The following is a 26,736-nucleotide window of genomic DNA, read 5'->3' on the forward strand; positions in this document are numbered from 1 at the left end:
TCGAGTCCCGCATCGGGCTCTCTGCTCAGCAGGAGCCTGCTTCCTCCTCTCTCTCTCTCTGCCTGCCTCTCTGCCTACTTGTGATCTCTCTCTGTAAAAAAAAAAAAAAAAATCATAAAAAAAAAAAAAAAAAAAAAAAAAAAGAGAAGAAATGGAAGAGAGTGGAGTGCCAATGTTGAAGGATTCTACAATGAGAAAAAGAAGCACTCAAGACGGGTGGCAACAAAGATGGAAACAAATTCAAGACTGTACCATTTTTCTCAGGGTCTGTTAATTTTTATCTTTATCATGTTCATAATATGCATGTCCATGAAAGTTGATTTTGGTAGACAGGACTATGCTCTTTAATAACTTTAATATCTGAGGAAAATAATATTCCTATATGTAGTCACTGCCCTAGAGCCCGTGTGTTACCATTATGTGTTATGTCAGCCATTAGTTCTCAGGTTTTCCATTTCTCTATCACTCTAATGATATATGTCCATTTGCACTGCCTAGGAAACATCTACTCAGAATGTTTTTGCCTGGCACAATGTATTAAAGTTTGAGAATTTAAGTGCTTTCACAAGAACCCTACTTCAGTGATAAGCCTCATCACTTCCAGAGTATTACACAGCCCTGATGCATTACCCTACAGGCAGAGGCACAGGAGATGCACAGTCTAGCCTAGGGTAAGCTTCTTACCATGTACTGATGTACTAGATCCTTGTTCTAGCCATAAGGCAGATATCTGTGTGGCCTTGAGCAAGTACCACATTTCTTCTGAAACCATTCTATCACTCCGTTTTCCTTAGCGGCCAAATGAGTAGAAGCCACGAATCTATCAGTCCCTTTCAGTTCTAAAAATGCCTTTTCTTACCAGGACAGATCCTCTTTACAGAAGACTATCAGCTAATCAGTGCTAAATGGTTGACAGAATAAGAAAATCATAATTTTTCAACTTCTAAAGAAAGAACAGATCAAGACAATGATCACATGAAATCTGTAGGTGAGTGGCTGATGGGAACTCTTTCAAAGATGGTGATGCCTGAGGACCATCTGAACCCACTGATCAGTCTTAACATCCTCAAAGAAAGACATCATGTGCCACCTAAACAAGTACTAATCATGTGTGCAAAAAGACCAACCAGAGATCTTTAACTAAATAGTTTCTCCATTGAAAAGGTATATGCACTTTTTCAAAGATCACAAACTTGAACGGTACCCAATTTGGCAAAAGAGGTTGAAGACAAAACCAGTGGAAATCAACTTGAAATAAGGAACCTAATTTTCTATGTGATAAAGGAAGATGTACTGAACTTCAAAATTAAGTCAAATGAAAACAAAATTCCAATTTTAAAACCTAATTTGCATGAAACTTTAATGAAATCCTGTGTATAAATTAAAGTACAATGATTTGAATTATCTACCACTCCAAAATGGATGGTGGTTAATTGGGAAAAATTAAACAAAAACATAACAGTTTTCTCTCTTTTCATTAAACTGTTAAATGTCCTCTAGGACTTGCTCACAAGTTGATAAAAGGTATATAAGCTACTTATTTGTATTGCAAAACCACCTAAGGCTCTCTGCCTTCCTGAGTCAGCCTAAGAGGGGAAAAGATGGAATTATTTAGTTTTATAAACTCCTGTCTCTGTACCAGGAGCCCTAAACTTCTATGACAATAAGAAATCCAACAGAGACCCAAAAAGAAAAGGACTAGAGCTGCGAAGATAGCCCGGGGCAACTAATTCTCAAAAAGGACCAAACTCTCAGAGTTCCTGTGTGACTCAGTTGGTTAAGTGTTTGACTCAGTTTGGGCTCAGGTCATGATCTCAAGGGCTCCGGTCATGAGATCGAGCTCTGCGTTGGGCTCCCTGCTCAGCATGGAGTCTGCTGGAAATTTTCTCCTTTTCCCTTCCCCCAAAATCTCTCTCTCTAAAAACAAATAAGTAAATAATCTTACAAAAAAAAAAAAAAAGGAAGAAGAAGAAGGACTGAACTCTCAGCTCTCTTTGAGAGCAGGTCTGCACAATCTACCTCTACTATCCCCTTCCTTCTTGTTAATACCACCTTTCAGATTTGGTTGCTCTTTCCTATGTTAATTTTCTTTTATTTTTATTGGTTCCATTGCTGTTCAGTTTTACCCAATTGGCGAGAGTGGAAGCTGTACAGAATGAAGAGAATGAAATTGTTTGATTTACGGCAAGACCTCAAATCCTAAAACACAATCATTTATATAAGAATCTGGAAATAGGGTCTGGACATCGTCCAAGGGATTTTTCTCTTCCACAAAGGCCATTACTCTAGAATCCATTTTATACTTACTCTAATTTGTTAATTAATTGAATTTAAATAAAATAAAATTTAACATACAATATATTAGTTTCAGAGGTGAAGGCCAGGGATTCATCGGTTGTGTGTAACACCCAGTGCTCAGGACATCACGTGCTCTCCTTTGCCCACCATCCCATTACCCCATCCCCCCAACCTCTCCTCCAGCAACCCTCAGTTTGTTTCCTATAGTTAAGAGTCTCTTATGGTCTCCCTTTCTGATTTTTTTTTTTTTGTTTTATCTTTCCCTCTCTTATTCCCCTATGATCTCTGTTTTTGTTTCTTAAATTCAACACATGAGTGAAATCAGATGATAAATGTCTTTTTCTGACTGACTTATTCACTTAGCATAAAACCCTCTAATTCCATCCAAGTCATGGCAAGCGGTAGGATTTCCTGAGGGTCTTTAGAGAGGTTCCCAGTATCACATTTTACTGGAAGATGTTGCTTCTGGAAAAGCCATCTCTAACACAAAGACAGAATCTGGGAGAGGAGCAGAGAGTAAAGGTCCCAGTCACCCTCTATTCTAGAAAGATACTGGGAAAGTTGAATTAGTCAAAAGAGAAGATTGTGCTATACAATATTAGTCTCTCAATGTCTCTTATGTTTGAAGAGCAGTACTCTGAAAACAGAAAAAAAAAGAGGAAAAAATTAAAAAGAAGAAATCTTCCCTGGCAATTTGACTATTAGGTCACTTTAAGAGAGGCAATTTAAGAAACCAGCAAATGCCACTGGGGGAGCTAAAATAATAACAAGCAGCACTAATACAGCACCTTTCCTCTTCAAAGCACTTTACAAACATGAAATAATTAGGCCAATTAAAACTTAAAAAGTAGCCTATTTAGACACAATCTTCTTTCCACATACAGGGCATCTGCTTGGAAATGACTCTCATGCCTTGTTTTCATAGCAAAAGATGCTCTCAGGAAAAAAAGATACCCTTAAATAACTTGGGAACTTCATCTCAGAAGGATCTGGGTCTAGAAGCATTAAAGGCACTGAAACCAGTAGATTTCCCACACCCTGATTCTTCCCCACCACAAACTCTGTGGAGTTAAACACTTTCTTAGAGCCACAGGCAGTTCTAGATGGATGATAACAGCAGATAACAAAGGTGACTAGTCCAGGGAATAAATGGGCAGAAGATCTTAGGTTTACCTCTTCCTGGTAAATTAACTCCCAAACAGGTGTCCTGGAATTATTAAGCAAATGGGCATCGTGCATTGAATTAAAAAGTGTTCTAAACCAGGAGTAAGGAGATTTAAGCCCTTGTTAGGTTTAACCACTAATTTATCATGTGACTTGGGACAATAACTGTCTTTGTTTATGGCTTCGGTCTCCAAATGTGAAACGAGCTGTTTGATTGGAGTGAGGGTTTTCAAAAGTAAGTACAGAAGGTACTGTGGGTGTCCAGTGGTGGGGGGCAGGGGGTAGGTAAAAGCTTTGAGCCTCTCTGGTTCAGGAAGAGCAGCAACATTTTAATTCATTTTAGATGTTGGATTTTTATGAGCTATGAAGAGCTCCATGTCTAATTGAGTAAGAAACATCGCTGGGATGGATGGTCTCTAAATTCTCTTGCAATTCTGGTATTCTGTGGTTTTCCGGATGTCTCTCCACCCCATAGCACAGAGGATATGTTTCAGTGGAAATGTTCATCACATTAGCTTAGCTTGCTGAGACCAGAGAAGAGTGAAAAGATCAAGTCAGTGCTCAAGGTCTCTCTTACTTGGAGTTCAGTCCCTGGAAGTCAGAGTGATTTTTCTTCAATTTGTCTGGTAAGGCAGGTGTTCTAGAGACACTCCCCTCCCCCACAAAGAAACTGTTCCAGTTTCTCTACTTGCCCTCGGCTAGTTGGTTCTAATCATCTAAGCCTCAAATCTAGGTTGGGGAACGACAGGGCGCATCATTACATTGTCCCGTCCTGCCATTTTCAAATAGACTTACATAAAGCTGGTAGGCTCCCTCTTCTTATTCATGAGTGTACCCACCCTATGATCCAGAGCTCTGGAGAAGAAGAATAAATGGAAGGATTCAAGCAAAGAGTTACTAACACTGCCCCCTACCCCACATTTGTCCTGGAATCCAGGCAGATTTTAGGAACCAAACCCTCCCTGACAGTAAACTCTGGCAAACTGGCCTGTTAGTAAAACACCTCATTTATCCCCCCCCCAAATAATATTGTTAATTACACAATGAAGAACCTAAGGCTAAAAGGGTAAGTGTGCAAAATCCCAAAAATTGGGTGGAAAGGCAAAAAATGGACCTCTCTGAATTTCACCCCTTGAGTTTCTCACATCACTCAAGTGCTTCCTTATTGATGTAACAAACCAATACCTCCAGCCCACACAGAGCAGGGTACGGTTTGCTTCCTGAACTTGCTGCCTCCTCCCCTTTCCTGTCCTTTCTCTTCAGATTCTCGGGGCTGGAGGTCCGCGTGCCCCACGGGAGGAGTATGGGTTTGAAGTCAGGGCTTCTGGCTTGGAAATTAACCTGTCAAGTGACTTCACTAAGGTCAGAGTCTTAACTGTGTTAAATGGGTTTGTTTTTTTTTTTTATATTGAAGAGTAAAAATATTAATACCTACCCAATTACCTCATAGTGCATTTAGAAGACTTTAACTTACTATTTGTGGGACTGCATCAAAATTGCTTTAAACTGTTCTACCTACTCCCGGTGTCATTTAAGATGTTTTAGTTTCTGAGGTTTTCCATCTCTTGCAGGATGGCAACTGAGTAATGAGCCAAACTAAAGAGCTTCCCAGAAGCACAGATTTCCCCAATGAAAATAAAGGATTCCTAATTCCAGATGGAAAGCATTTTGGCATTTCCTTAGAGAATATCAGTAGTGAATTGAAACAGAAATAGATGCTCCTTACTGAGTAAAAGTCTAGCAACTCGTTCATAGACCTATCCACACTCTAATTAAAATAGCACAATTATCTGGAAAATTGTGAGGAAAAGTCACCAATACTATTGACTGTGGGGTTTTGTTGTTGTTGTTGGTTTGGGTTTGGGGGGGGGGGGGTCCGTTGTTTTGTTTTGTTTGCAATGGCAACAGTCCCAGGGAATACTCAGTGACAACCTTAATGCCTCTATATGGGACATAAAAGAAAAATAGCAAGTTATAGCTGTAGGATATTAGAGAAGTTTCCAGTAATGACTAGGAAAAAAAAAAAAAAGTGGTCTAACAAGCAGCCATAGATCTGTGAGAGTCAACTCATGGCACAAGTTTAAACTAGTTGACCTAAGCGAAAGTTAACTGCTGATTGTAAACAGCTCCCTTTCTTCAGTAAGCCTGGACTCGGTAGCAGAAAGGTGCTTAAAGGCAGGGTATGACAATGAATTTCAGGTCTCTGATTCTATCTAGTGACTCCTGAAAGAGCAAATTGCTTACTAAAAAACACTGCACAAGATTTTAGCCTACCTTGAGGCTTACTTTCTCAATTGTCGCTGGCAATAACACAGATCTGCAAATCAGCAGATTAGCACAGGTCTTCCAGTTCAGGAGCTTAAATTAATAAACCCTGACCTAACAGGACTCCAAGCTTATTCCTAATGAAATGTGCTGTTTTGGTTTTACCAGCATCCAGTGTCCTCATTCTGCATCTAGCTGTACTATCAAATGCCAATCAGGCAAGTCAATAGGAGGTTGAATTTTTTTCAGTTTTGTTGAAATACTGACACGTAGCATTGTATTAGTCCAAGGTGTACAGCATTTGATATATGCAAAAAAAATGTAAATTTACCACAATAAGTTTAGTTAAAATTAATTACCTCATGGAGATGTAAATGTCTTTCCTTGTGATGAGAAGTTTCAAGATAGACTGTCTTAACAACCTTAAAATATACAATAAGGTGTAGTTAACCAAGGTTACCATGTTGTGTATTATATCCCCAGAACTTAATTATCTTATAACTGGAAGTTTTTACCTTGTGATTACCTTCACCCCTTTCCCTCAATCCTCACCTCCACAAATAATTTTTTTATTTGCCCAAAATAAAGTGCTCCAAAGGCCAATTTTCTATATATTGTATAGAAATGTATTTATATGGCTTAATACCTACCTTGTCCTTTTCACTCCTATAGCACCTCTAACATTTTCTTTCTCAACAAGAACTATATGCAGGAGCACCTGAGTGGCTCAGTGGGTTAAAGCCTCTACATTCGGCTCAGGTTGTGACCCCAGGGTCCTGGGATGGAGCCCCACATCGAGTTCTCTGCTCAGCAGGGAGCCTGCTTCCTCCTTTCTCTCTGCCTGCCTCTCTGCCTACTTGTGATCTCTGTCAAATAAATAAATAAAATCATAAAAAACAAAAAAGAACTATATGCATTTGCTGGTTCATAGCTCTTACTGATATGCTTTAATCTGGCTAGTTTAAATGTTCCTCTGTACTTAATACAAGTTTCATTCCTGTTCTAAGTTGAAAATCTATGGCTGCCATGTTAAGGAATACACCTTTCCCAAGAATCAACAGACTTATACAGGCATCTCTAAAATCCGATCTGTGCTCCCAAGACACACCTATCAACTTCTTCAGAAATGTGGGGAAGCATGCTAATCTTTTCAGTCTATTATTTCGAGCAACAAAATCTGAAAACACACACACACACACACACACACACACGCTTCATAGCTGTTTTGAAAATAAACTGTGATTCCAAGAGATTCGATGAAATTAAGAGTTCTAGAATATTTACTTTTTATTACACAGTTCTGTAGTTTATTTATTTCACTGATTTGGGGGAGGAATTCAACTTTACCTCTTTTCTTAAATATTATTTGACCTAAGGGCTCTTGATCTAGTTTCCAAGAGCAGGATTCATCCATCCTTAAGAACCTCTGAAATTGGATTTCTGTGTATGTTTATTTATGGGGAATTTCTGGGGAGAAGATAATTGTTTGAATTAAGTTCTCGGTTTTCATTATGTCATCATGACTTCCCAAAAGGTTATAAACCACTGATAAGCCATTTGTTATTTAACCTATGATTACTCAATAAAATAAATAAAATAAATGTGTCATTGTTCTTTCTCTACATGGCAGTCCAATCCATATTCTTCTTTCTAAAGGCAAGAAATACTTAAATAGGCCAAAATACACTCCTCCAAATACCATCTGATCAATAATATTGTTTTAGAAGCCTGCCATTCATGTTCCTCACCTCCACAGTGATTTCAAAGAGTCTCAGAAGCCAAAACAATGTTCCCTTAGTCTTGCCTTGCTACTATGTGGGGTTAGAGCCTGGGTCCAATCAGTCTAGCACTTTTCAAATGGTAAAATACAGGAACCAGACATATATGCTTTCAGAAATGGGGCATGAATCTCAAGGTAGGCCCCTCCTTCTACTCTTTTTCCTACAAAGCTGCATCTCTCAATGAATAAATACTATGCTCAGAGACCATGAAAAAAATGCAAAATTTCCAATGATGAGGTTATTTTAAAGGTGCTCTTCCATTTTTGTCCTTCTTATGAAATTAGCCATTGGTGGGAAGCTTCCTTTAAAATAAGGTGATAGGGAACAGGAGCATTGTAGAGGCAAGTATTGCCTGGACTATGCTCGTAGGGAAATGGAATTTTTGTGCAAGTGTGAATTCATTGTCCCTTGGCATCAGGTCAAGACCAAGAACTGTTAGCTGACTGACAGTACTATTAAATGGGTTGGTAACTCTCTGAACACTGCACCCAGAGAAAGCAGAATAAATTACTTTGGCATCAATTGTTAGGAAGGATTCCACACTTGAGTCATTGGGTTCCATCCTTAACCTTATAATGTTAAAGATACAGAATGTGTGCCCTATAAATACGCCCAAGAAAAAGGTGCAGAATTAGATAACATAAGTGTTAGACTATTCAAAGAGATCTTCATGACTAGAAACATGGGTCAAAAAAACAACATAAAATATCACAACCACGGGCGCCTGGGTGGCTCAGTGGTTTAAGCCGCTACCTTCGGCTCAGGTCATGATCTCAGGGTGCTGGGATCGAGTCCCGCATCGGGCTCTCTGCTCAGCGGGGAGCCTGCTTCCCTCTGTCTCTTTCTGTCTGCCTCTCCATCTACTTGTGATTTCTCTCTGTCAAATAAATAAATAAATAAAATCTTTAAAAAAAAAAAAAAATATCACAACCACTTGAAGAACATAAGCTCTTGAAGTAAAACAGATATGGACTTCAATAACTGTTCTACCATTTAATACCTATGCGGGTCCAGATAAATTTTTTTCAAGAGCTCCCCTTTCATATTTAAATGGGGACAATAAATTTTATCCTATGGGGTTCATTGAATAGCATAAATTAAGGTCATAGAGTCCAGAACGAAATTAGAATAACTTAGTTGTAAGTAGTGTATTAATTTTAAACATTATCTTCACATAGAGGGGATACCCAATATTTAATCCTTCCTTCATTCATTAACTATTTAAAAGATACATGAGTATTCAAACACCCAGTATCCAGTGTTATGCCTGGTTCAGGAGGTACAAAGATGAACTAGTCATAGTCTAAAGGTAGAATTGAAGGTATGTAGCAAAGAAAAAGGAAATTCAGGTGGTATGACAATTCTCTGTAGGGTATTGTTAAGCACATCCTTCCTAGCCCCATACTCCACTCTTCTACCAGTCTCTATTTGCATTAGACAGGTCATGCCTCAGAAGGTCCCCTCATGTGGGACACTGACCCATAAAACACCTGATGAACAAGCAGGCCCAAATAATTCTCATTACTATAGTCTGAATGAGTACGTCCCCCCAAATTTATACGATGAAATCCTAACCTCCGATGTGATGGGTTAGGAGGTGGAATCTTTGGAAGGTGCTTAGGTCATGAGGATGGAGCCCATATGAATGAGATTCCTATTATTATGAAAGAGGCCCTTTAGGGCTCCTTAGTCTCTCCAGGGAGTGGGGACACAGCAAAAAGCTAGCAGTCTGCAGTCCAGAAGAGGACCTTCACCAGAACCCAACAATGCTGGCATTCTGATCTTGGACTTTCAACCTTCAAAAGTGTGAGAAATTTAATAAACAACATTTCTGTTGTTTATTAAATCTCACAGTCTGTGGTATTTTATTGCAGCATCCCAGCGAGACCAAGACACCAACCCAACACACGGCCCATTAGACCAAGCACCAGATCTACAATGCGGGCTATGTCCAAGGGAAAGGTCCTTCCTTAAGAAACAAGCTGAGCCAGGAGATTCTCTTTCTCAAGAAGTTGGACTAAGAGATGAGGAGAGATTGGTGCATTGGCAATAGGAACTGGAAATGGGAGGACTCATGAGGCAAGGCTGAGACTGTGAGGGGCCACGCTGATACTGAAATTACGAGATACAAGACAAAAGGCTAAGCAGAAATATACAGGGAAAATCATATATGCCTTGTGGCTAAGAGAGCCTGAGGTTATAACTAATGTTAAGAGCTTCACATTCCTGGAACAATAATAAAGTCTACCTCTTCTGGAGTGTTGATTCAATTCTAGTTACTCTTATAGCACTTTATATATACATGAACTTATATAATCATTAAAAAGCTCTCTCCAGGGGCACCTGGGTGGCTCAGAGGGTTAAGCCTCTGCCTTCGGCTCAGGTCATGATCTCAGGGTCCTGGGATCAAGTCCCACATCGGGCTCTCTGCTCAGCAGGGACCCTGCTTCCTCCTCTCTCTCTCCCCTTCTCAGCCTGCCTCTCTGCCTACTTGTGATCTGTTAAATAAATAAATAAAATCTTTAAAAAAAAAAAAAACTCCTCCATGAGCTCATACCACCATTCTTTTCATTTAACACATGTGAAAACTGAGATACAATGAGGTAAACCACCTTATGTGAGTTTCAAGACTACCATGCGTTGGAGTCTGGCCTCAAACCCAAGCCTTATGGCTACAGACCCTATGCTGCTAATGGTCATACTGTAATGTTGCCCCCTTGAACCCCAATGAAACCGCCTCTATCTCATTTTTTGCTCGTTTGTTCTTGTTTATGTCTTTTTTTTATTGTCTGTGTGTGAGTGTGTCATCTCTCTTAAAGTGGTCTAAATGAGTCTTTAATTCACTCAACAAGCAAGAAACTAAACACAGCATCTTTGTATCTGACAGGGACTCGGCTTCAAACAAAGGATGTGGGAGGTCAGCAATACTATAGGCCTTCAATGCAGCAGGAGAACTGCCTTTTTGTCTCAGAGAACATCCTGCTTTGTGTACAGAGCAGGACAGATTTTCTGAAGATCAGCCTTTGATAGTTGTTGAAGTGGCATTTGGGGATAATAGAACCTTGAAATAGTCATGAAGCAACGTTTCTTAAAATCTTCTAAGTACACCACAGGAATCCTCTTATAAATGTCTACATCATTTCTCCAAAGCGATCTAGGGGCTACACAACCATCCCCTCCTCAAACAGAGGGAAACGGAGGGAAAAACGTGACCCAAAGTGGTTTGCTCAAAAGACCTCTGGGGGGATAATAGATGCTGTTACACTCAGTAGCTACAGTATTATAGGTTGTGTGATTCCAAGACTGTTTCCTTTTAACTGTAAGGTTTTCAGACAGGAAGGACTAGGTCAGTTTTACCTTTCAACAAGCAGTGCCCAGTAAAGACACTGCACATGGAAAAAACATTTTAAAAATGGCTTGCAACAAATGAAGGAATAAACAAAGTATATTGGTAACAGTATGGCCTCCTTCCTAAAACATACGAGCATTTTTTTTTTAATTTGGTTGGTTCTTTCATCTTATCCAAAAATGCATGTGTGTATATATATTATTTAATTATTCAGCAAGATGGGCAGCATTAACATCTTAGCTTCTGAGCTACATTTCTTGGATTTTCACGTTGGCCTCACTAATTACAAGCAACCTATTTAACGTTTCTCTTCCTCATCTTCCCAGATTAAGAGACTTCAGAGACACCTGCACCATTAAGGTCACTGTGAGGGTTAACCAAGACTGAAACAAGCGCTCCCTAGTGCCCAGCACATAGTAAGCTCTCGAGCAATATTTGCCTTTTGGTTAGAACCAATTAATAGATGCAGAAACAGAGGAAGACCCCTCCCTAGAGGCACACCATAAACCACATGAATGAATGGGATGTATCAGGAGATAATGTAATAGCCAGAGTGAAGTTCTGGAATCTTATAGGGTTCAAATTTTTGTTCAGAAATTTGTTTAAGTTTCTTTACTCTCTGTGCCAAAGTTTCCTCATCAGTAAAACAGAGATAATATCCCCTGTTTCACAGCATTGAAATTATGGGATGAGCTCCTATATGAAAAGCTCTTTGAAGAGTAAGTAGTTCGGGGTGCCTGGGTGGCTCAGTTGGTTAAGCGACTGCTTTCAGCTCAGGTCGTGATCCTGGAATCCCAGGATTGAGTCCTGTATCGGGCTCCTTGCTCAGCGGGGAGACTGCTTCTCCCTCTGATCCTCTCTCCTCTCGTGCTTTCTCTTTCAATCTCTCAAATAAATAAATAAAATCTTAAAAAAACAAAAAGTAGCTCATAAAAGTTCAGTACAAGTTTTAGCTATCACTGTTATTATTACTTAATGTAATGATCTCCAGATATAAAATCCAACTCCCAGGCTTTATGTCTTCTATACATACCACTGATACACACTACTACACTCCCATCTGCCGTGACAACTGTCGGTAAGTTGGCAACCAATCTAGAGTTCAGAGTCAGTGGGAGTATATCAGAAAAACTATAATTCAACAGGAAGCTGGAAGAAGCATGGCCACTTGCTTGGAGGTATTTTCCCCAAATCTTCTGATAACATTTTTTTTTTTTTTTTTTTTTTTGTCTTTAAACCTGCCCAGAGTAATTACGGCTCTTAACCATTGTTATAGCTCAGTAGCAAATGCTGGGTGACTCCTGAAAACAGTTTTATCAAACTGACATTCTAACAAATGTCCCTTGCTAAATGTCAAGTGAGATTTCTGGTCGAGAAAGAAAAATGCCTCTTTCGTTCTTCCACATCCCACGTTTATGTAGATCAAAAAGATACTGCATGGCTGCCCGATGTTTCAGCAATTCAGACATCTGCAAAAATCCACCAAGAATCCTTAATCAGCCACATCTCCATTCTTAACACTGGGGAGAATTAATTATGAATGTGGAATCAGCATCATGGTCTATCCGGGAAGCTGAACGGACTCACAGGGATGCTGTCCTCCCGCCGTGTTAATTAAGCAGGAAGGGGTTCAAGGGCACGAGACGGCAGAGTGAGACTGATAACTGGCCCCCACGCAGGAGATCCCTTTCGCTCTTTGTATCTTGAGCATCACGTTGTTCATGAAATAAATATTCCAAATTATAGGACCCCATAAGGATACTTAAGGGAAGATAATGAGATCAACTGTAATTGAATACAGTGAGTCAATGAAAAGAAAGCTGCCTTCATGAGAAGGTATTCCCTCCTCTAGACAGCAGCTATTGGAGAAATAACTACAAATTTGGAAAAAGAGGTCCTGGTCATCTGTCTGCCCTATTGTCATTGCCCCGCTTCTTTCATGCTAATTGAACTTACCGTGTTCAGATAATCAGGTGGACGTTGTCTTCGGAGGAGGCTAAGCTCTTCTGAGATCCACGGGCAATCATGATTGACCTAAGCCAACTGTGAGAATGTGTACTTTTGGCCAGTGCCTGGTTTAGGAAAGGTCTGTGACACAGTTGTTATCCCTGAGACTTGTGATGTGATTCGTCAGGGGCACATCTGGTAAAAGGGTCCTCATTTTTCAAAACTGAAGGAGAGAAATTCTTATGTGGAGAGGGGATACTTGAAATTCACTGTAGCCATCTTGTGGCCAGGGAAGTACGTCCTTTAGGTCCAAAGTCAAAATACTAAAAATGGCAGGACAAAAACATAGATGGCGTCAGGTCTATCCCCTGAATTACCAAACCTAGAACTACTCCCTCCCTGGCCATCTTCTCATTTTGTAGTAATTCTATTCAGTTTTCTATTAATCAGTGCTAAATCACTTAACCAATATTCTGCTCAAGGTAAAAGAAAATCCCATTCAATTAATTTATATGCACAACTTTCTCAAGTAGGTATTTTTCCCTTTTTACAACCAACCAACCAGCCTGTGGCTCAAGGGAAATAAATGATCTTACAACAGTGACCCATTGAGTAACTAGCACAGCTGGAATGAATGCCCATAGGTGAACAGCTAAAAGCCTGCATTCTCTATACTAGGCCGTGCTGCCAGTTTCATCACTGGAAATACATTAGTTACTATTTTATTAGACTTAGCAGTTAATCAAAACCAGAAAATATATTAAATGTTAGAGATGCAAATATTATAAAAATAGTAATCCCTGTCTTTCAACAATTAATGCAGTGTGAGGATACCTAACACCAGTGGCCAACACTGTTTAGAGCATCAGGTAATAGTGGCTGAGATTTTGAAGAACACAAAGGTTTCAGGGAGATTGGATAGAGTTGGTGGAGAAAAGGAAAGATGGGTAGAGGGAACAGAATTTTTGTAGAGCCGCAGGTCATTAGCTATTACCAGCAGATGTAACAGGGAATATACAAGTTCTAGTCCAGATCACGGAAACACAAGCTAAAGAACTTGAACTTTATTCTGTGGGTCACTAGCTTTTACACTTTCCTTTATCTTCAAACTTTTTCAAACAAAATTGTATCTAAACTATTAAAGCAGATTAAAACAGTTTACTGGCTGAACCCACAGAACACATTTTAAAAGCCATTCTTTGGGTATGATGTGGGGAGGGGGGGTCACCTAATGGTTAACCACGGAAGTCACATAAAAATAATGAGGTCTCTGCTATGAACACTACATGTCCTTTATCTCTGACATCAACTCAGGAAGTAAGAATTGTCCCTATATCTCACATAAGGAAGTTGAGCTCCAGAGAAGTTGAGTGTACCAGGCAGGGTTCTTGGTTCCAAGCAACAGATTAAGTTCAAGCCCAAAGGACTTATTTCAGGACACCTAACAGAATCAATAGGAAGGTTGGAGCACAAAGAGGAGTTAAGGGGGAATGTGGAGGCCAAGAGCACAGGAGGTTTTCCCACTGGTACCCCCATCCCCAGTACCCTCAACATAGTCACAGCAGGTGTTGCCAACCCTGGATGCTTGGGGTCCATTCCTTAGAATTTTAACTAAACTACTGCCTCTGTCATTTAAAAAAAAAAAAAATGAGGTTTCAGCAAACCAAGAAACAGACTCTTGGCTATAAGAGAACAAAGTGATGGTGACCAGAGGGAAGGTGGGTGGGGTCATGGGTGAAATAGGTGATGGGGATTAAGGAGTGTCCTTGTTGTGATGAGCACCAGGTGATTAAAATAAAAACTTAGAAAAAAAAAATGAGGTCTCTGAAAGATTATTCTGAGGACAGCTGGTTGAAAAGAATCAGCCCTGGAGAAATGCATACTGGCTAGCAAAATAACGTGAAACTCTCAATTACTCCATGTAGAAGATATCAAATGCCCAAACAAAGACTGTGACAGTGAATCAGCATATGCCTTGCTACAAATCTCCACTTCGATCCTTTATGGTAATCCTATTTCAAAATGGGGGGGGGCACAGGAAGTAAGATTGCCCTCTCCCTCTGTGATCCATGCCAATGTCAGCCCCAGGTAAGATCGGAGTAACCTAAGCTAATCAGAAAATTGTATCCCTTTACCCCGATGACTGGTTTCAGAGTACTCCTACAAGATGAGCCACAGAAATTGTTTGCTGGAAAGTTTTCTTGGAGGAAAGAATTAACCCACTTTATTCAAAGCTATGAGCAAAAGTGATGTCCTTCCCGTAGGATAAAAACATGGAACCACATAACGCTAGATGCTGAAGCAGGCCATCTCACAGTTAAGACAGGAGACAGACTGAAAATAAAAGATCATAGGAGGAGGAAAGTATACACATAAATAAGCTGGGTGTTGACAGTATTATTAAGCTATTGTAACGTGCCTTATTTGAAATGCTTACAACATCCAAATTTTTCATTTATTTGAACCACTAGTTTGCATTTGTATTTACTGCATTTTGGGTGGAGCTTTCTCTTTCTTACAACTAAAAGTAACTGAAGAAGAGTAAAGAGGTTTTAGAAAATCAATTTAAAATAAGGTAAGAGGGGGTGCCTGGGTGGCTCAGTGGGTTAAAGCCTTTGCCTTTGGCTCAGGTCATGATCCCAGGGTCCTGGGATCGAGCCCCGCATTGGGCTTTCTGCTCAGCAGGGAGTCTGCTTCCCCCCACCCCCTCTCTCTGCCTGCCTCTGCCTATTTGTGATCTCTGTCTGACAAATAAATAAAATCTTTTTAATAAATAAATAAATAAATAAATAAATAAATAAATAAATAAAATAAGCTAAGTGGAAAGGTCAATAGTTCAATGGCACTGAGTGACTATCTGGCATGAGAGTAAGGGCAGATCCCAGGATGGCTCCCAATTTGTGGTTTAGGGGCAATGACCATGTACAAAGCTAAGATATATGAGAGCACAAATAGGGGAGTTGAGAGAAAATACCAGTTTGCGTTTTGGATATATTCATTTTAGGTGCTTATAGAACAGACAGCTGGTAATACAGTATACATGTTTTTTAATCAGTCTCCAACACTGAAGGAAAGTACCCATGCATCTTAAAAAGTCCTTTCAGATTGATGATACTTTAAACATCATGATTCCCCACCTGGGGTCTTGATACTCCTGGTATGTTTGGAGATTTATAAAGACAGTTGCTAAAGGCCTAAAACCAGTAATTGAAAGTAGAAGTGGGAATTATGTAACATAGCCAATACATTTTAAACTTTAATTTTATACTGAACAGGAATCGTGTAGAGAAAAGTCACCATTTTTTTAAGATGTAAGACTAGATTTCAAAGAGATTTATCATTGGCTGTTTCCTGTTATGATTCATACCTACCAAAGATTAACTATTTAGGCCCCTCTGCTTTATGAAGGACTTCAGAAGTGTTGAAAAATGTAGCATTCGGGGATCATCATGATTCATTTTATTAAGAGACTCAGTGTATCACATCAATCTTCCAATAAGACATAGAGTTGTATGTAAATTCCAGAAAGACAGCTTTAGACATCCAAAAATTTTTTTAAAAAGTAGGACTTCTCGGAATGGTATAAAGATCAGGGAAAGGGGCCAAAACCAAACCTGATCAGGTTCCCAGTTGCTACCTGGGCCTGGCCTTGGTCCAGACTTGATTTTGCAGGAAGGGACTATTATAGACAAGTACAGAGATCGGTCACTGCTCTGAACTTTGTTAATTTTCCAATAGGCTCCGGCCCCGTAAAGGGAGGGATTTCAGACTTACACAGTACTGCAAAACTTTTGGGTACAAGCAAGTTCCAGCGGGCAAGAGCATCAACGAATTCTGATGAACGAAAGTCTTATAGGGAAGGCCCACAAGGCATTTTACACATCAAACAGTTCTTACTGAACTTGTTTTGATGAAATAATTACAAATGAATCAGAAGAAGTAAATTGCCCTTGAAACAACAACAATATGTAGCATTTTCATTTTCAAAGTGTTTAACAAATTACTAATTATTTAATTTGCATTCTAGCATTCTGATGAAGGGATTTCTACTTCAGTTTTATAAGTGGGGGAGCTGAGCTCTCAGGAGAGGTGACATGCTCAAGTCAAAGTCAATCTAGAATGAATTTGTAACTGGGTTTCAAAGAGGCTGCTCCCTTGGGTGGAACCATGAGTGAGCAGTGGGGAAGGGAGAGGTTGTCATTCAGGTAAAGACCATTATCTTTCCACTTCTAGCTTTTCAAACCTTCAGAGAATACAGTCACATTGTTGAAGAAGCTTCCAAATTGGAAATACTATTCTAAATCTGAACATTGTTTTAAACTATACCTGCATAGATGTGTTGCTCTGTAATTTGGGAACATGGGGTCACATTTGGAAAATGTGTACCTTAACAGCAAGAGCTAAGCTCCAGATAGTTCCTTCAGGACAACTAAGGGAACCTTGCCAGGAAGACAGCGCTAGGCAAAATGCAGAACACATCGGTGACTTCTTTCCAAATCCCCTTCTCTTCATTACCTTGACTTCTTCTTCTACTTCTTGTTCTTGGGTGCCTGACAAACTATAGCTTTGAATGCCTCGTGTTCCCTGGTGATTTCTCAGGCTGCTTCCAGGAGCTGGTATTCTAAACTCAAACAGAAGACCTGCTTGCTGCTTTCTGGAGTTGACACTGTCCACACGGGGAATTTATTCTGCCAGCTCAGTTTTGTTCTAAAACACCACCATGCAAATGGTTCCCAAAGAAGCCATATATTTTACGGCCATGGCAGCATAGGACAGCAATGCAGAGCCCACATTCAGGTTTCCTTTGGCATGCAGCCCACACTGTGTATGCAAAGACCTTGTAACTAGGCAAGAGTGCTCTTCCTCTACGAACAAGCAAGCTCACTGCTTCTGTTCCTAGAACTTCTTCCTGATGCCGGTTTTTATATTAGCTAGGCATGTCAGTTGTCTATTGTTATATAACAAACTGCATTGAAATACAGTGGCTTAGAATAATTTCTCAAGACTCTTTGGGTCAGGAATCCTGGCAGAACTCATCTAGAACATTCTTTGCTTCATATTATATGGACTGGAATTACTCATCAGGAGTCAGCTGGGAGTTCCTATCGGGCTGGAGCACCCATGGTGGCCTGTCGTCCTCCTGGGCATCTCTCCACATGGTGCCTAGCAGTGAGAGTCCAGCCCAAGAGAGAAGGAGAAGTTCCCAGTCTTAGGACTGAGCTGGAAAGTCCCAGAAAGTTCTAGCACATTTGTTTGGTTCAAGGCAACTGTAAGGGCAAGTCAGATTGAGCTAAAGGAAAAGGGAAATACATTTTATACTGTGATTTGAAAAGCAGTATAGACATACCACATACAGAGGGCCTAACAGGCAGTTGTCAAGAGTTTACTTTTAATTCTAAGTTTGGTAGAAGCCATCAGAGAATTTTTAAGCATGTTCCCAATCTGTGTTTCTGAGGTCAACTCAGAGAGCTAACTAAGGTTTGGATAGTGGGAGGTGAGAAAGAAAGGTATTAAGGTTCATGCTCAGACTCTTCCTTGAACAACGAAGTAGATGGTGGCACTATTTACTGCATTTGAGTGATTGGGGAAAGAACAGCATATGGCATAAGTTTCTGATGTTTATTAACACCCTTGTGAGTTTCAGCTTGCTGCCTAACAATAATGAAATCTCTAAGGTGAAGTTATTATTAGAACAAACATTGCCTTGGATATCCATGAAAGTCACAGGTTCAAATAGCTTCTCAGAGGTAAGCAAATGTGAGCAAAGTGGTCACCCTCTCCTCGTGGATCACATTCTTCCCTGGGAAAGAATAGAACTAGCATACCAGGAGAGGGCCAGCATGCTTCCTTCCTCTCCCTACTAGCATAAATATTTAGTTGCCTATTTTATACCAGATGTTGATCCAGACATCGAGTACAGCAGACTGCAGCATCACTGACAAAGCAGATGTCATTGAAGACTCCCAAAAGGCCACAACCTTGAGATGTAGGTGACTTACCAAAGGCCACTTCTATTATTGGTATAAAGGCCTATCCAGAGAAGTCAAACTATCTGTAAAGACTTGGTTGAGTCTCCCTGGAGGAGGGGGACTGAAGTTGGACATAGCCTTTAGTGGTTTAAACCATGAACACAGGCACCTGGGTGGCTCAGTGGATTAAAGCCTCTGTCTTTGGCTCAGGTCATGATCCCAGGGTCCTGGGATGGAGACCTGCATCAGGCTTTCTGCTCAGCAGGGAGCCTGCTTCCTCCTCTCTCTCTGCCTGCCTCTCTGCCTACTTGTGATCTCTGTCAAATAAAATAAATAAAATCTTTTAATTAAAAAAAAAAGTGAACACTTTTGATAGGACTGAGTAGTCTTGACCAAAGTTGAAAGCAAGAGAAGAAATGTACCAGTGGTGATTAATGGAATGTGAACTTGGGACTGCAACAGGTTTATTAAAGAAGACTGGCACGTGTAACTTGTCCTTGAGTCTAAAAAAAACTTAGAGACAGATCTTGCTTTCTGCAATCAGTAACAGAGTATGTGAAGGTCAAATGCAAGGGTTTGATCACTTTTGCTCCCCTGGGAAAGAGCAAGAACATGGCCACAACAATAAATAAGCAAAACTATGAAAGGTACACTCTGCCGAATGGCAAAACGATTGCAGTGGTGTATTAAGAGACTCTCACACCCTAGCTGCCTAGTGGTTTGAAATCTGACCTTTTATGGGAATGAGCCCCTGATGTAGGGAAATCTGAGGGGAGAAGAGGCCTCAGAATGAGGCCAATGGCATTCGGCTAAGTTGGGCAGATGATGGTATCCGTGTAATAAGCAGTGAGAGAAGATCAATCATACCAACAGAAGCAACCACACCAACATACAACACAACGTTTGGGCTGTATGTAAGGAAGCAAGTGCTGTTTAGGGCATAGAGGACAGCCATGGAACTAAAGTGTCTGGGTTCAAGTCCAATTTCTATACTAATTAACAAGTTCCTTCACCTTTATGTGCCTCAGTTTCCAATAACAGGAATATGGTTAGTTTTGGCGATTAAATATTGCAATTATTGCAAACCTCAAAGAACACTAGCTGTTATAGAAAAGGCACTCAATAAATGCTATTTTTCAAAAAATACATAATAGTTTACTCTCACACTAAGTGACTTGTAATTCTTCGCAATTATAGCCATTTTTGTACCCTCTGGAATTAAAAATACCATATTACCATATTTACCCTTTTTTTTCTTTATACTAGGATGGAAATGAAGGAAAATGGACTTTCAGAAATTTTAGCGATTTTCAAATAGCTAAAGAATGAACTCCAACGGCTGAGTGCCAGTTCCTAGATAACTAGTGTACTTGCCCTCAGGAAATGGCTATATTTCAGGAATTCCAAGGAGTTCACGGTGACATACTGAGCCAGTGACTAGATGCACAGGGAACCGTCAATACAAAAGACCAGGGATAAACAGGAGAGGTTTTATCTCCCTCCCCCTTGTGGAATCTGTAATCATTTGAGCCGGACACAAATAGGCTCAATTTTGTTTTTATGTTCTTCTGGAGAAGAGGACGTGTTCATAAATAACTATAAAGTGATCTTAATGGGAATGGATTACTCCGATTTAAAGACAGTTTTCAAATACTTTGAGTGTACTTATATTTGTACATAAATTGTTATTTACTCATGAGAGGGATTCATTAAGGGCATTTGCTTACTAGTTATTCTCCCCATCACCACAGAAGCGATGCATGGACTTCACGTGTGTAATATATTCCCCTAGGCAGATTCATACATAATATTTTTTTGAAGTTTAATGAATTTGTCACGGCAGATATCTCAGCTGAACAGAACATGCATTGTCAAATATGAATTACTCAAACTTAAAGAAAAAAATCATTCTTACCAAATACTAAAAATATTTATGTACTTATATATTGTTATATAGAGATGAAATCACTTATCCATATCATTGTACAGATAACCTTAATTTTCACGTCGCATAAATAGATTTTTCTCTTCATCTATTCACAATGCACTATTTGTTTGAGATCTGTGTGAGGCCCTATTTAAGAACTCGGGTTAAAGGAAAAAAAAAAAAAAAAAAAAAGACCAAACTAGAATCTTGCATTCACTTACAGTCTCCAGCATAACATAGGATAGGAAAAAATTTCAATAGTCTCATCATCTTGGGCACTTCCTAAAATAAGCGTCATTGTGAGAGAGAGGAGGAGGAGCTGAGGAGGAGGAAGAAGAAAGAAGGGATGGAAGGAGAGAGGGAAGAAAGAAGGGGACTCTAGGAGTTTAGGTGGTCGAGCACCAAAGGTAGAATGAGGAGGAAAGCTGGATACAGAGATCTGTAGTCAACTTCACCTTCGGTTCTCACCCATTCCATTCTAAAAGTTAGACTGGTGATATAATTGTTCTTATATAAAGCACTTGACTGCAAGACTCGTAGACTGATTATTTTGTCCTCCATCTATCTGCAAGAAACCATTTCTGAGAGGATCAGCCTCTGTCTGTACGTAGACTCACACACATGAATGTTCACACACACAGACCCAGTTGAAACACAGGATTTCTACCTACAGCGTCTCTTTAGGATTCATGAACCTCGCTCTGTTCACATTAAGTCCCATGCAGAGAACCAAGTAACTCATTGCTTAGTAACTCTACACATTGAGCATTTTGCTTCAATGACAATCAGTTTTTGAAGTTTGGGTAAGTCCTTAAGGCCCACCTTTGTTTCTGTGGCGGGCATGGCCTCTGATTTGGTCCAGCATGTAATTACAGAGACATCTAGTGGTTGGGTCCAGGAGTAAGAAGTCTAGAAGAACAATGCAAAAAATGTACTCGTTTCTCCCAAAGAGGCCATTGGCTGTGTGCCAGTAAAAGAGTGAGAGCCAACAGGGAAAGTTGGGCTGAAATGGCCCATTATGTTTAATGGTTTTAACTTTCGTTTTTAGAGCTTAGAAAACTTTGAGATGAAAATAAAGGACATAGTTAATAACCAAATAAAAACAAAAACCAAGGTGAATTAAGTGAATCACTATTGATGGTAGGATTTCATGATTCCTGCTTTATTTAAAAGGAGACAAACCACCTAAACAATTTTAATTTAGAAATGCCATTGTAGGCAGTGAAAACTTTGGCATAAGATCTTATTTCAAAATCAAGCACAAGTGTCCCCAGGAGAAGTGACACCATGAGTTGTATCAGTCACTTCAGTGTGAATCAGTTGGTCAAAGTCTAGGAGTGAATAAGAGTAGAAGTTGACAATTGTAGGACAGAACAATTAAAGTAACACTTCCCTGAGTAGGAGAAGGGACATGGCTGTCATTAAGCTATAATGACATCAGATATGATCTGATTTTGATTACTAAAAGAATGTTGTGGATATCAACATTTTGAAAAACCAAGTGATAGAGAGGCTATTCCCTAATTCTGAAAGGGGAAAATTTGCCAGAGAAAGACAAAACTAAGGAAAGAGATGGGGGAAAAAAAACATACACTAAAACTCAACATACGCACAAACACGGAACTCGTCTACAACACCATCTTCATGATTAACATTTTGGGGAGTTTTAAAATTCACTGCTGCTGTTTCATTAAAACCTAAACCAACTGTAATGAGACCAAGGTCCAAATTGCTGTCCATTTTCTTTTGCCTATGACAAAGGAGAAGGAATTATAATAAAACCCAATGATCTTCATAAATATTCTCCATAGCACTTTCTAATCTGTGGGGGGTTGTCCACCTCTACCTAAAACTCTTTGAGTTTACAAATTAGAAGCAGTGGAAAATCAAGTGTATATCTCTGTTGCTTTGTAAGAATGGAGATTACAAGGCAAAGAAGGAAGGGAGGTACGGGAGCACGGAGAGATTCTGCAGGAGAGCTCATCGCGTCTTCCATCTCCGTGCTTCAGTGACATGTCCTGATGTCCCCAGGTCAGAGCCCAATACCTCAGAGGAGGGGAATAATAGAAACTTCCAGCAAACACTGGAACACAAAGCACAAGAGTTCATAAAATTAACTGTTGTGAAATTTCTATCCTGGTATGATTTGCTCAACAGGATAAAGCTTATCCGATTTTTTACAAAAAACAAAAACAAAATGTCAGTACTACTGTAAATGGGACTCTTCCCTCCCCTTCAATAATTTTAATCATGCTTTGCCACTCTTGATTTCTATGTAATTTTCATATGTTTCAACCTAAACTAGTGATCCTACAAGAAGAAAATTAACACAAATTCCAAACTGGGTTTCCAGTTTTGTCTTCTGAAAGTTGCTCCTCCTCATCTATAACATATTTCTTTTTTTTTTCCTTAAGTAAACTCCACACCCCATGTGAGGCTCAAATTCATAACCCATGCTCTACTGAAGGGTCCAGTCAAGCGCCCCCCATAATTCTACATTTCTAAAATCTTTCTCAGCCCCAAAAAATAAATAAATAAAAATTTTAAAAAAACAAAACTAAACTAAAACAGACCCAATTACTGAACTTACTAATTAACTAACAGGTTAATAAAATCCTTGGCATAGTCTCTCTGCACAGGTAGACCCCCATCAGAATCACTTAGAACCTACTTACTCAAATAGTGGTCCATAGACCTACAGCACTGGCAATCCTCACCTTGGATCTTTCTAGAAATGCACATTCTCAGGCCCCTCTCCAGATCCCTGAGCAATTTTGTAAGCATGCTAAAATTTGGAAAGCATGGTCATAGGATGCTTTATAAGCCTCTAAATTATTTTATTCCCTTACCCCAAAACCTGAAGAATTCTCATCTTTGGGAGGATAAGGGAAACAAAGGACTAGAAATCTGTTTAACAGGCTTCCCAGATAATTAAAAAAAAAAAAAAAAAAAAGTTTGAAGACTTATTTATTTCCTCCTATTTGTTTATCTGGGACTCTGAGATCAATAATGCCTGGTCCAATCCTTTGGTCAGGTCACTTTGCTTCCCTCAGTCTGAGTTTTCTATCTGCAAAACAATCTTCACAGAGTTGTCCCAAGTCCCAGATGATACAATGCACAGGAAAGAAGTCCATGCACTAAAAAAGCTACAAATAGAAGAATTCATTACTATTCTGATGCGCCTAAGGATATTCCTACCATCTGCGTCCTAGGAGCCTCCACTCTTCGGAGCCCCAGAACCAGTTTCCTTCTCTTAGAGAGTCCTACTTGAGAAGGGACTCAGGGATTTTCTTCCTTCAGTATGAAGGGAAGGATGTGGGGCAGCTTGAAGCCTGGAGATCTGCTCAGCTGCGGCTCAGAGAGCAGCTGGTAATACAGCATTCATATCATGCTGGCTCAGCTAAGAATACGCTTTCTATTCTTGCCTGCTTTTTGTTTTGTTTTGTTTTCAGGCTGAGGTGTTAGGGAAAGAAGCAGTATCGGAACGCAGTTCCCAGTTATCCTGCATTTTATAAACCCATGAATCCTCTCACCCACCCTCTGCAATGGAGAGAGGCTGGCCCCATCTGCTAGGGAGGCAGCCAGCGTCGGAGAGGTAGGGTGGAAGGGAGAAAGCCAGGACGTCCATGCTCCCGGATTTTCACTCAAAGACAGGAGAGCGATGCTGTCCCCCGCCCCCATTGCTATCACCGTGGCCTAAAGTACTAATAATATCGAAGGACAAAAGACAACACTCTGGTTCTAAGATGATACTATTTTATAGACTATTCTGTATATGCGATGCAATAATGGAATGTCACTCCAGGAATATTTGATGTAGATACTACTACTGTTACTATGGAAAACAGTGGGTATGAATGAAAATGGATACAGACTCAAAAGTGTTGCCCTCTCATGCTTTCACAGAAGGATCAGACCCCAAAAGGCCTTATATTCCATTACTAAAGAGAACAAGTTGACGTACACCAGGATAACAAGGTACTGGTTTCTCAATGCAAATTTAATGGTAGATACTTCATAAATGTTCACCTAAGAGGCAAGCATTCAACTAGATGCTCTCATACGTTATTTCAAATGAGTAGCTATCTAAATCTTATGTTTCTCAAAAACTTATGCTATTAAAAAATTATTCATCTTCATATTTTTATATGATAGTTACATGGATCTTTGTCAATAATTACATTTCTACTTATAATTATTCATAGGCCATCAATTCCCAAATGGATTTCATAGAGCACTGGTAATTTACTAAATATTAACAGATGTTCCATAAAAATAGTGCTCCGTGGTCAAACAGGTTTAGAAAACAGTGTTAAATAAAATCAAACATGGTTGTTTAATGCAGGACTTCTTAAGTCTCCAAATACTAGTTTTTACATACTGTAAAAAAAAAAAATAAATAATTGTGTTTCCCAAAGACATAAAACCTAAAACCAGTTTATTCTCCAATTACAAAATACTGTTTCTTGCTTTTTGAAAATCTTTTGAATGTACTATTTCATGGTAACTCCATAAGGTAGGCATGCCCCACTAAAAGAAGCCAAAAGCAATAGGGCTATGCCATTATTTGCATAACTCCTTTAGTATCCCTGATTTTCCTATTGTTTTGATAGGCGTGTAAGGGGGGGGAAATGGAGTTTCTGGAAAGACTAAGAAGGACTAAGGAAGAAAATTAATGCCAAAGAAGCTAGAGGCCCAGAGCCCTGTCTGGGCCTGTGAGAATTCCTGCCTCCCTACTAGACCCAGGCATCTGCCTCTGCAGGAGAGGTAAAGACCTCGACAAACCTAAAGTAACCCTTTAATTTTTTTTTAAGCAGTCAGTTCCAGATGGAGAATACACACAGTCTTATGACTTTGTTTCTTATATAACAAATCCCACTATTGTCAGATCTTTTTCATGGGGGAGTAGACCCATCTGAAACCACCTGAATAAACAAATCCTTGCCTTGTCCAAGTCCTGGAGTGACAATAACATCTATGAATTTGGCCAGAAAAGGCAGAGAATCTTTTACAGAAATGAGTCACCAGCTTCCACTGCCTAATGTTGGACAGAAATCTTATATGTGGCCATAATCATCACAGAGAGACTGTTTTACAACATGAACTTCTATTTTCAAAGAAAAACCAGTTAAATTAAGGTCCTAAACTCTCCTCCAAATCATCATTCCTTGCAGACCACATCATATCTCCAAACAACCTACACCAATAGTTCCCATGAGCTGAAAAGATAATTCTGCTCATCCTTCAGGAGTCCCTAAAACAAGTACTTTAGTCTTCTGAAACAATGTTTCAATGCCCAGCACTTAAGAAGAAGGAAGAGACAATCCCCAGTATTTTTGCTATAATGGTTTCAGTTATATAATCCAATAGATCTGGTAAATCTCAAGATCTGATAAATGACCAAATAAAAGGTACCATGTTACCTGCAAACATTTTAGGTCTCTCCATTCTAATCTAAGATATTCAAACATTTTCAAGCTTTTGACAGAAAAGACATTATTCCCAAACGCAGTATAATAAGACAAATGTAAATATTAGTGAAGGTTCCAGAAACGGGGGTCATAACAGATTGGATTTCATGAAACTGACAACAAACTTTTACCCTCCCCCCCCCACCCCAGCACCCTGAATTAACTGACTTCTGCCAGCAAAATAATATTCTGGGGGAACCTTGTGCAGTGCTCAGTTGGTTAAGCATCCAACTCTTGATTTTAGCTCAGATCATGATCTCAGCGTCCTGGGATCAAACGCCATGCCAGGCTCTGTGCTCAGGAGGGAGTCTGCTTGAAAGATCTCTCCCTCTCCCTCTGCCCAACCTTCCACTCACATGTTCTCTCCCTCAAATAAACAAATAAATCTTAAAAAAAAAAAATGCAGATAAGTCTCAAACTAATTAGCTGTCTGGAGTCTAGGCCTTTAAAACTATTTTCTAATCCCAAAACTTTTGTGGTCTTCCTTTGTAACCACACAACATCTCTCTCCCACCCCCACCCCAACCCCCATTCTCGCTCGCTCTCTCTCTCTCACACACATACG

The 26,736-nt window shown here is 39.7% G+C and overlaps 1 protein-coding gene across 6 annotated transcripts in view; it reads right to left on the reverse strand.

Moving 5' to 3' along the window:
* LOC132008405 (leucine-rich repeat-containing protein 4C) overlaps positions 1-26,736 on the reverse strand; it is a 1,212,627-nt gene that overhangs the window by 1,163,506 nt on the left and 22,385 nt on the right. The gene's annotated exons all lie outside the window — the stretch shown is intronic.

Source organism: Mustela nigripes, unplaced genomic scaffold, assembly GCF_022355385.1.
Source record: "Mustela nigripes isolate SB6536 unplaced genomic scaffold, MUSNIG.SB6536 HiC_scaffold_148, whole genome shotgun sequence".
Classification (NCBI taxonomy): domain Eukaryota; kingdom Metazoa; phylum Chordata; class Mammalia; order Carnivora; family Mustelidae; genus Mustela; species Mustela nigripes.